Raw genomic sequence first — 8,935 nt, 5'->3', positions numbered from 1 at the left:
AGGGAAGCAAGGCAGTGTGGTGGGAAAAGTCCCACATAGGTATCAGAAGGGATGGATTCATGCCCTGGCCCAATAACTAACTCACTGTATGACCTGGAGCTATTCCTTTCCCCTCCCTGGAACTCTGGATCCATGTCTGAGAAGTGAAGGGGCTGGATTTGAATCTATCCAAAATCTCTACCATCTCAGAAGACCAGGATCTCTCATCCCAGACCTGTGAACTAAGATCCCAAGCAGTGTTCTAGAAGCCCCGTAACCAAAGGAAAGGCCCTCACACCAATATAAATCCAATGATACTAGTAGTATCTGGCTGCATGCCACCTCAGCACAGTCAGAATTTGGGGACAAGACTCATGGTACCTTGCCAAATGATGTGAACAGTGGGATCTAAAATGTATAAAAGAAAGGACTGCCCAACTGACCATCCTGAATCTAAGAGGCCTCCTGGTATTTGGAAAACCACCTGACCAGGCTTGACTCCATTCAAGTTAAGATTGACAGTAAGTCAATAGCAGACACCTTTTGTTTCTTGTGGGGAAGGGCTGTGCATTCTGCAAATGCTCCATCAGTGTGCAGTGGTCATGGTGATGCAGCCATTTGGTCAGGCAATAGCTGCCGTCATTTCTCACATGATCTCTCTTAGGGAACCATTTCTGTGAAGGGTTATTAAGGCCCCAAAGTGTTGTCGATAAATGATTATGGCCCTGTAAATGGTGAGAAGGACTTCTGAACAATGGTAAACTCCTCTCCTGAGTTGGGTAACCATGAGATTTCTCTAGCTCCATCAACCTACCTTTACATCCATCCATCATTTCCAAGGAGCACCTTATCTGTTTGAAAGAAGGACCATTCAGCTTGAAGTATAAATCCTCAGAATTTATGCTTCAGAAGAAAAAAGGGACCCTTAACTGCCATGCAAAAGACTGGAGCAAAATTTGCATTTTTCTCAAAAAAAGAGGAGGGAAAAGAAAAATGTAGGAAGTCGGGTGCATTTGTCAGAGAAAGACTAGAAAAAAGTGTAAAAGAAGAAAGAAAGAAAAAAAAAGACCCAGTCTTGTTGGTATGGATGAGAAAGAATTGGAAAAACAAAATAGCTAGGGAAAAAATTTAAGTCATTTGCTGAGCAGCATAGTATGTTAACCTCCTCTTCGGCCTCCTCTATGAAATATTCAGTAAAGTCTACATTTCTCATAACACTTTCTATGAGTAGATTCTTTGGGAGGAGCGGGCATTAGAAGTTTTGAATTGAGCAAGCCAAGTATGTTGCAAACACAGAGACAGGTTTCGAGGACCCAAAACTAGCAAGTAAGGGGGTATGTGGCATTTGAGTTATACTCTAACTCAGAAGGACAAATGAACCTTGTTTAAGCCAACTCATGCATTCTTGAAAAGGTATCTCCAGGGGCGCCTGGGTGGCGCAGCCGGCTAAGCGTCCGACTTCAGCCAGGTCACGATCTCGCGGTCCGTGAGTTCGAGCCCCGCGTCAGGCTCTGGGCTGATGGCTCAGAGCCTGGAGCCTGTTTCCGATTCTGTGTCTTCCTCTCTCTCTGCCCCTCCCCTGTTCATGCTCTGTCTCTCTCTGTCCCAAAAATAAATAAACGTTGAAAAAAAAAAATTAAAAAAAAAAAAAAAAGAAAAGGTATCTCCAATCTAAGCTTGTATAAACTAAGGAAATTTTCTACTGTCTCATACTCAAACTTCAGAAAGAATCCCATTCCTTCTCTGAGCAGAAACACCTGACTTTTGCACTTGAGTGATTCCTACTCTCAATCTCTGTCAAGCAATGCTCTGAAAGCCAACAGCTGAAGACACAGGACATTTAAAGCAGTTCTGTAGCAAGACAGGAAAAAAAAGGTAATCATTAGCAACTCAACTGAAAATAACAGGGAGTGGATAACCTGGAAAGTTTAAAACTAGATTCTCTTACTCTTTGAGGGTTAACCAGCCCTTGGGAATGTGGTAGTATCTATGCAAATAAAATAAATAATTTCTCTAACTGGGAACCCAAGCTACCCGAAACATATGTCCCCTTGGGCAAAACCCAACTGGAGCTCAGACACACACACACACACACACACACACACACACACACACAGTATACATGCAGAACTTGTATAGAAGGATGATGTGTGAGTTGATAAGAAACTATCAGTGTAGATGTGTTCCTACCCTTGAGAAATTTATAAGACTTTCTTTCTCCAAAAAGTTTGGTAACTTTTTCTTCACCCAGTCTGTCTATCACCCACTGATGCCTCCTCAACTTACCCCAGTTCCCTCTTAAATTCCCCAGTCACACAAAGGTTGGCTCAGAGGAGGGCACAGCATGCCCAGGAGGGTTGATAGGAACAATCTGTAGAGGGAGGAAATAAGGAAATTGGGTAGAATTTACCAAACAAGGGAGCCTTCCAGAATCCCTGGAATACCACTGATTATTCTGGCATGGGGGGACAAAGCCCTTAAGTTAAGAGGATTGAGAAGTCAGTCCCTGTCGTGTCTGGAAAAAGTCCTGAGAGATGAGCTAAACCAAAGTTTGAATGCAAGCCCACTAGAGGGCAGAGACATCAAGTCCTCACATGTGGTTAGCAGCAGAGCTGGGATTTGAGCTAGCAGCTGAGCCCAGCCTCCTGACTCCCCTCTCCATTATTTCCCACCAGCCTTTATTGGCTTTGTCCTGTAGTCTTTCTGTAATTCCTCAGGTCATATCTTTCCAGCCCTCCACCATGGTGGTCCCCAGTATTCAGGGACTTCCTTTGTTCTTCTTTGCACCACTTGGATCCTCCAGGATCATCATTCAAAATGAGACACAGATAGTCTGTAGATTCATGGTCAAATCACAGAAAAAGGTCAGGGTCCCGTATAGAAAAGTATAATCTCTCAGAAACTGAAGAAATAATTTAAAAATTAAAATCTTACTGTTTTAATTTGAAGTTATGCATGTGTGTATATATGTGTGTGTATAATGTATGTATACATGTACACATATGTGTATGTATGTGTATTATATATACACATGTTTGTGTTATATATGTGTGTGTTTTATATACACGTGTGTGTGTGTGTGTGTGTGTGTGTGTGTGTGTGCATACCCACTTTGCTCTAGTAGTTGTTTTACAGGTCACCTGCTTAACCTGTTGTCAGGGGAGGAAGCTTGATTCTTGCTCTGGGCATTGCAAAATGTATATACACTTGTATTTATTTTTAATTATGAAAAGAACAGAAAATAATTTCTTCCAATGCCTCACTGCTTATTTAATAACTATTAATATTTTGCCATATTTGCTTCTGCTTCTTTTTAAAAAGAAAACATTGCAGATAGAGCAAAGTCTCATTCCTCCATCCATTTCCCTGTAGCCTCCCCCAAGAGAGCCACTGCCCAGAAGTTTGCACACCCCCTTCACTTACATAATTTTTTAGTTTTTTTTCCCATAAGTATGTATAGTACAATTTTGTGTGCTTTAAAATTTTTAATAAATGATATCATACTTCATATCACATTATGTGACTTGAAATTTTTCATGTAATGTTAACTTTTTGATATTTATACAGATTGACACACGTAGATCTGGCTCACCTATTTAACTGCTTTATCCTATTTCATTGTTTGATTATGCCAGGTGGTCCATGTTTCTATGGATGAACATTTAGTTTGCCTCTTGATATTGCTACAAAGAACATATCTCCCTGAACAGCTCCTTCTATTCTTCTATATAGCAAAAATACTCTTTGAAAATTATAAATAGTACCCTGACACTACTGAGTCAACCTTGACTGATGAGGTTAGACCCGTCTGTGGTCACAGCTCATGAGCTGGAGCTTTGGAATCTAAAAAGCTCTTTCCATCTTTCCTAGAACTTCTGTGCTCTGAACATCCATTCCACACACAACTCCTGAATGCCAGTGTGGTATGCTCCTAGGACCCCATGCCAGGTGCTGGTTCGTGACCCAGCACGGTATGAGCCATGGCTCCACCAGGCTGCTACAGAATCAGCTCCAATTAACATGGGGTCACAAGGCACTCTGGAGCTTCCCTGGATCCAGTTCTTTCTCTAGAGAGTAAATAAAAAACACCAGAAAGCATGAAGGATGAGCACAACCCCAGGAGGAAAATTCTCCCCCAAGACCAAATGTCCATATTCCTTGTGGTCTATTCCAGACCTCTTTTCTCTTCACACTCCATGCTATCTCCCTGCATGGCCTAATCAACTCCCCCTGGTTTCAATGGCATCTTCTTGCCAATGACTGCATAATTGGTCTCTCCAGCTTTGCTTTGCTCCTAAAATTCAACCCCACATATTCAGTAGCCACTGGGCTCTACCCATTAGTTATTTCTGAGACCTTACAATGGAAGATTGGCACTCCACATCTAGTGTAGTGGCTTTCAAGTGTGTTTACCATGACTCAGGAGAAGAAATGCTCTACTCTGCAAACAAAAATGTGTACACACACACACAACTCTAAGACCAAGGATACATTAAGCAATACTTACCCTAACTGTTCATGACTAAGAAAAAAAAATCTTGTTGTGACCACCTGAATAGATTTGATGATGCTGTCATGAGTCACAACCCACAGTCTACAAATGCTGTTGTAGTGTGACTTTCCCTGCTCCACAAGTTGGAAGGTTCAAAATACACTTTGCTAATTCTATTGCAGCTTGGGTTCTAGAAGAGTTTAGTCCAAGATGGACAAGATTTTAGAACGTTGTCCACTTTTCTAGCAAGCCCACTTCTGTGGAAGTGTTGGGTTTTCTGCAGGTGGCATTTGCAGAGGCTCCGGTGTTCAGATATGAGGTTGGTGGGTGCAGTGAGTCTGAGCGTAGGGACAGGAACATCCACTCTGCTGACATGTCTGTTGCAGATTAGCAGTGGTTCTAGATCTGGCAGCAGTAGCTGCTTCCTGATTATGGTGGTTTCCTGTTTGAAACAGTGGTGTTGTGGCTCTAGAGGGGCAGCTTCCTGATTGCAAGATTGTTGAAAAGACAGCAGCCAACCAAGCAGCCCTGTTCTGTGGGACAGCATTAGAGGTTGCTCCTGAAAGCCCAACCTAGATTCTGTGTCTTCAGCCCTCTTGGCAAGTCTGTGATAAATGCCTTCCTGCTAAACAAACTGGCATGACGTCTGTTCTCTGTAAGTGATCCCTGATGGATACAATCTCAACATGTAAAACTGACTTCAAAGTACTCACCCCAAACTTGTCACTATTCCTATGTCCTAAATCTCAAGGATGATCTGAGTCTTTCACAACCCTTCTTTCCTATTATTTATCCAATCAATATCTGTCTAGTTCATCAGTTCTCTTGTCCTCACCAGCACCATCTCACCTGTGTCACCCTTGTCACCTCCTAACTCACATCCTGGCTCCTGTCTTACCTCTTACAAATCCCATTTCTAGATAGCACCATCATTCTGGGGACTGAGTAGTAATGACCACCTATCAAGCTCTTCCATGTCCTGCACTTTTCACAACACACTCACTGAATCCTCAAAACAGCCCTGTGAGGCAGGTATTGTTATCCCCACATTGTGCACAGTGACATTGAGACTCTGAGACGTTGAGTAGCACGGCCAACATCACACAGCCACTGGGTCATAGAGCTGGAATTCAAGTCCTGATGTGTGAACATCTCCCACTCCAACATTCCATTCTCCAACCACTGTGGACCCAGCAGCCTTCCTAAAATCTAAGCTCTCTAAACCAGCTCCCTCCACATCAAGATCTTTCTTTCCTCTCTCACTTCATGCCACCTCCCACCTTGTGCTTGATACTCAAATCACATTGAACTTCTCCCAGTTCCTCAAACCTTTCATGTTCAGTCTTGCCACCAGGTGTTTGGAAGTGTTCTTCCTTCTGCCTGGAATATTCACTTCACTCTCTCTCTCTGGCTAACTCTCATCATTGTTCTGATCTCCTTAGAGAAGCCTTCTTGACTCTTCTGGCCTCACCTAATTCCCTGCTGTCTTCTTCCCTATTTGTCCTGTCCTTGTGGGCATGATGCTATTTACCCTGGTTCTCTTTATGTACTTCCTCTCTGGCATCTAGACTCCTAGAAGGCAGGAATCCTGTCAATCTTATTCAGCACTGGGTCCTCACAGCCCAGCCCAACCCCTGGGACATAATAGCCGTTCAATAACTATTTCTTAAATGAATAATCAAAGAAAATCTCTAAAAACACAGACCATATTCTAGGGAAAAGATACCAAACAAGCCATCCAAAAGAGAAAAAAAGACTAAAAATTCTCTAAAAAGTAGAGAAATGTGAATTGAAAGCCACCTTTTCTCCTAGAATGTTTCTCAGCACTCAAGAGAGTAAGAAAGCTATTAAAGAAAGGGGAAATGTCCAGACGCCAGAACCCGTCTGTGCCATCTGAGAATTTGGAAGGCAAAAACAAAAACAAAACAAAACAAAACAACAAAAAACAAAAAAAAATAAACAAAACCCTTCACTTGGATTATTGAACCCTCTCTATGAGCTAGGTGTACCATATTCGCTATATAATCCATTTCCCTTCCTGTCCCTATGAGATAGCTATATGCTATTGTAATCATTGTATAGGTGGGTATACCCACACTGGAATTTAAATCAAATTTTGCTGCATCTTAGAATTAACTGAAAGACTTAAAAGAATTTTTTTAATCCTTATTTGTTTTTGAGAGAAAGAGAGAGCACGAGCAGTGTAGGGGAAGAGTGGGGGGACAGAGGATCCAAAGCAGGCTCTGAACTGACAGCAGAGAGTCCAATGCAGGGCTCGAACCCACAAACCATGAGATCATGACCAGAACCAAAATCTGAGACTTAACTGACAAAGCCACCCAGGCACCCTTCAACTAAAAGACTTTGTAATGCCTGATCCCCAGCCCACAGCCCAGACCAATAAAATTAGAATCTCTGGGGTTACTACCCAGGCATCAGGATTAATTTAAACTCCCAAACTTTAAGTTAAGTTTGAGAGTTAGTGGTTTAAAACTTCACTATCTGTGTTGTGCCCTGAACGCATGCCAGAGAGCTTGCTAAAAATACAGAATTTCACATCCACCCAGAACTACTAAATTTTGATAAATCTATGAGATTGTCATTCAGGAACACTGAACAGTTTGAGGACTGCTGATTCAGATGACTTTCCCTAGTAAGCATAGAAGAGTTCTCTGAATCCCTTATGCTTCCCCGTTTCCCCCCAGATGACTTTGGGAAATGGATTCTCCCTCCCCTTCTGCCATTTATGCAAATATGAGGGTCTAGACACTACCAAAAGCAACATTAAGTCACAATGATGGTATTCAGTTGTAATTATCACTGAGTTTTAAAAAATTGCTTTTGGTCCAGATCTTTACCTTGGGCAGTTTGGGCAAGAGCTGGGACAAGATTGTAACTATTATGTTGAAAGCTTGGGATGTAGTCCAATGTAGGGGATGTACTTGCCCTATGGTGGAGGAAAGAGAGAACCAAGTCTGGGGGTGGCACATGGGAATGGACGGTTTGGAAACCTGAGTTTGAATCCTAACTCAGACAGTGATTAACATGAGAATCTTTATGAGTCACAGACACTCTCTAAGGTTCCTCAACTGTAAAATAAGAAGCATAATCCTTTCCAAAGCTGTGGGAAGAACATACAAAAGCTTGGAAAGTGTACAAATGTGAGGTCTTTTATTACATTCAGTATCTGCAAAGGAGTTTCACTGTGGGAGAGGAGCAGGAAAAATCTCAAGGGCAAATAGGGCAATGATATTTCCTCAAACTCACTGAAGTCATCTCCATCTGCCTCTGGAAAAACCAGCCATTGGACCAACAAAGGTGTTCACGAGGCAAACACCCAATGAATGCTTTCATACTATCGGGAAAACTAGCCCGGATAAGCCTATTGAATATTTGAGAGATGGAGTACTGGGGGTCACCTCCCTGTGTCTCCCTCATGGCAACACTATTCACATACTGGAGTGTTGGTGTTTGTGTGTCTTTTTTTTCCACTTAGGATTGAGCATCTAGGAGCAAGTATTCACCCCAAGCCCCAGCATTTAGATCAGTGTCTAGCACAAAGCCAGCACTCAAGAAATGTGTAGATTCATTTTCAGTGAGATAGGGAATTACCAGCTGAGGGTATCAGCTCAACTAACCAAAAACATGCTGCATTGCAGTCTGAATCCAGCTTCGCGAACAGAAAGCTCCAAGTGAAAACCAGCTGACATATCTCATCATTTTGTTCCCACTGCTGGGGGCCAAGGAAACATAACGGCTGTGACCTTTCTGACTTTGCCTTCTGCTATCACAACTAGTTCCATTTTAACAGCTGGCCTGGTGCTCTCAGCACCAGGGGCCGAAGTAGTTAAGGGAAGAAAGGCCACCACCCATCATGGGATTGACACATCAAGATGAGGAAAAGTCAAGAAAATGCTTAAGGAAGCTTCATTCCTACTGCCAAAGTGACTTTCATGCACTCAAATATACAGCCCTCAACTGAATCTGACATTTTCATGCTTCTTTTTCATTAATTACAGTGTGTTTACTTAAATAGCTTTATATCACATAAGTGTATATCATCACTGACACTGACTGAGTGCCTGCTTGCCAGGTTCCAGGCATCATTATTGAAGCCCTTGATACTGTTGTCTATTTCATTCTTATGCTGTTTTATGAGATAAAGGTTGCCATTCCCATGTTACAGATGAAGAAACGGAGGCTCAGAGAAATGCATACATATGTCTAAGTAGCTCAGAAGCCAGGGTGTAAATGCTCACAGTCTGACTCCAGAATCACATCCCTAATGACATTGCACTACTCCCTCTGAAGCCACCTGATTTTGCATATGCTGATCCCTTTGTCTACATGGTTCTTGCCCTCCTTTCTCTGCTTGGTTAACCTGACCTCATTCATAAAATCTCAACTCAGAACTTATTTATCAAGAACCATTCCCAGGCTAAGTTAGGCATCCAATTTCTTCCT

The 8,935-nt window shown here is 42.4% G+C and overlaps 1 protein-coding gene across 1 annotated transcript in view; it reads right to left on the bottom strand.

The window, feature by feature from the left end:
• LOC147575015 (uncharacterized) overlaps window positions 1-8,935 on the bottom strand; it is a 285,037-nt gene that overhangs the window by 110,440 nt on the left and 165,662 nt on the right. The window lies entirely within an intron of this gene.

The sequence above is a fragment of the Puma concolor genome, chromosome D4 (genome assembly GCF_028749965.1).
Source record: "Puma concolor isolate L17-30 chromosome D4, mPumCon1.1.hap2, whole genome shotgun sequence".
Classification (NCBI taxonomy): Eukaryota; Metazoa; Chordata; class Mammalia; order Carnivora; family Felidae; genus Puma; species Puma concolor.
The sequence above is the reverse complement of the archived record's forward strand: the minus strand, read 5'-3'. Positions and strand labels throughout refer to the sequence as shown.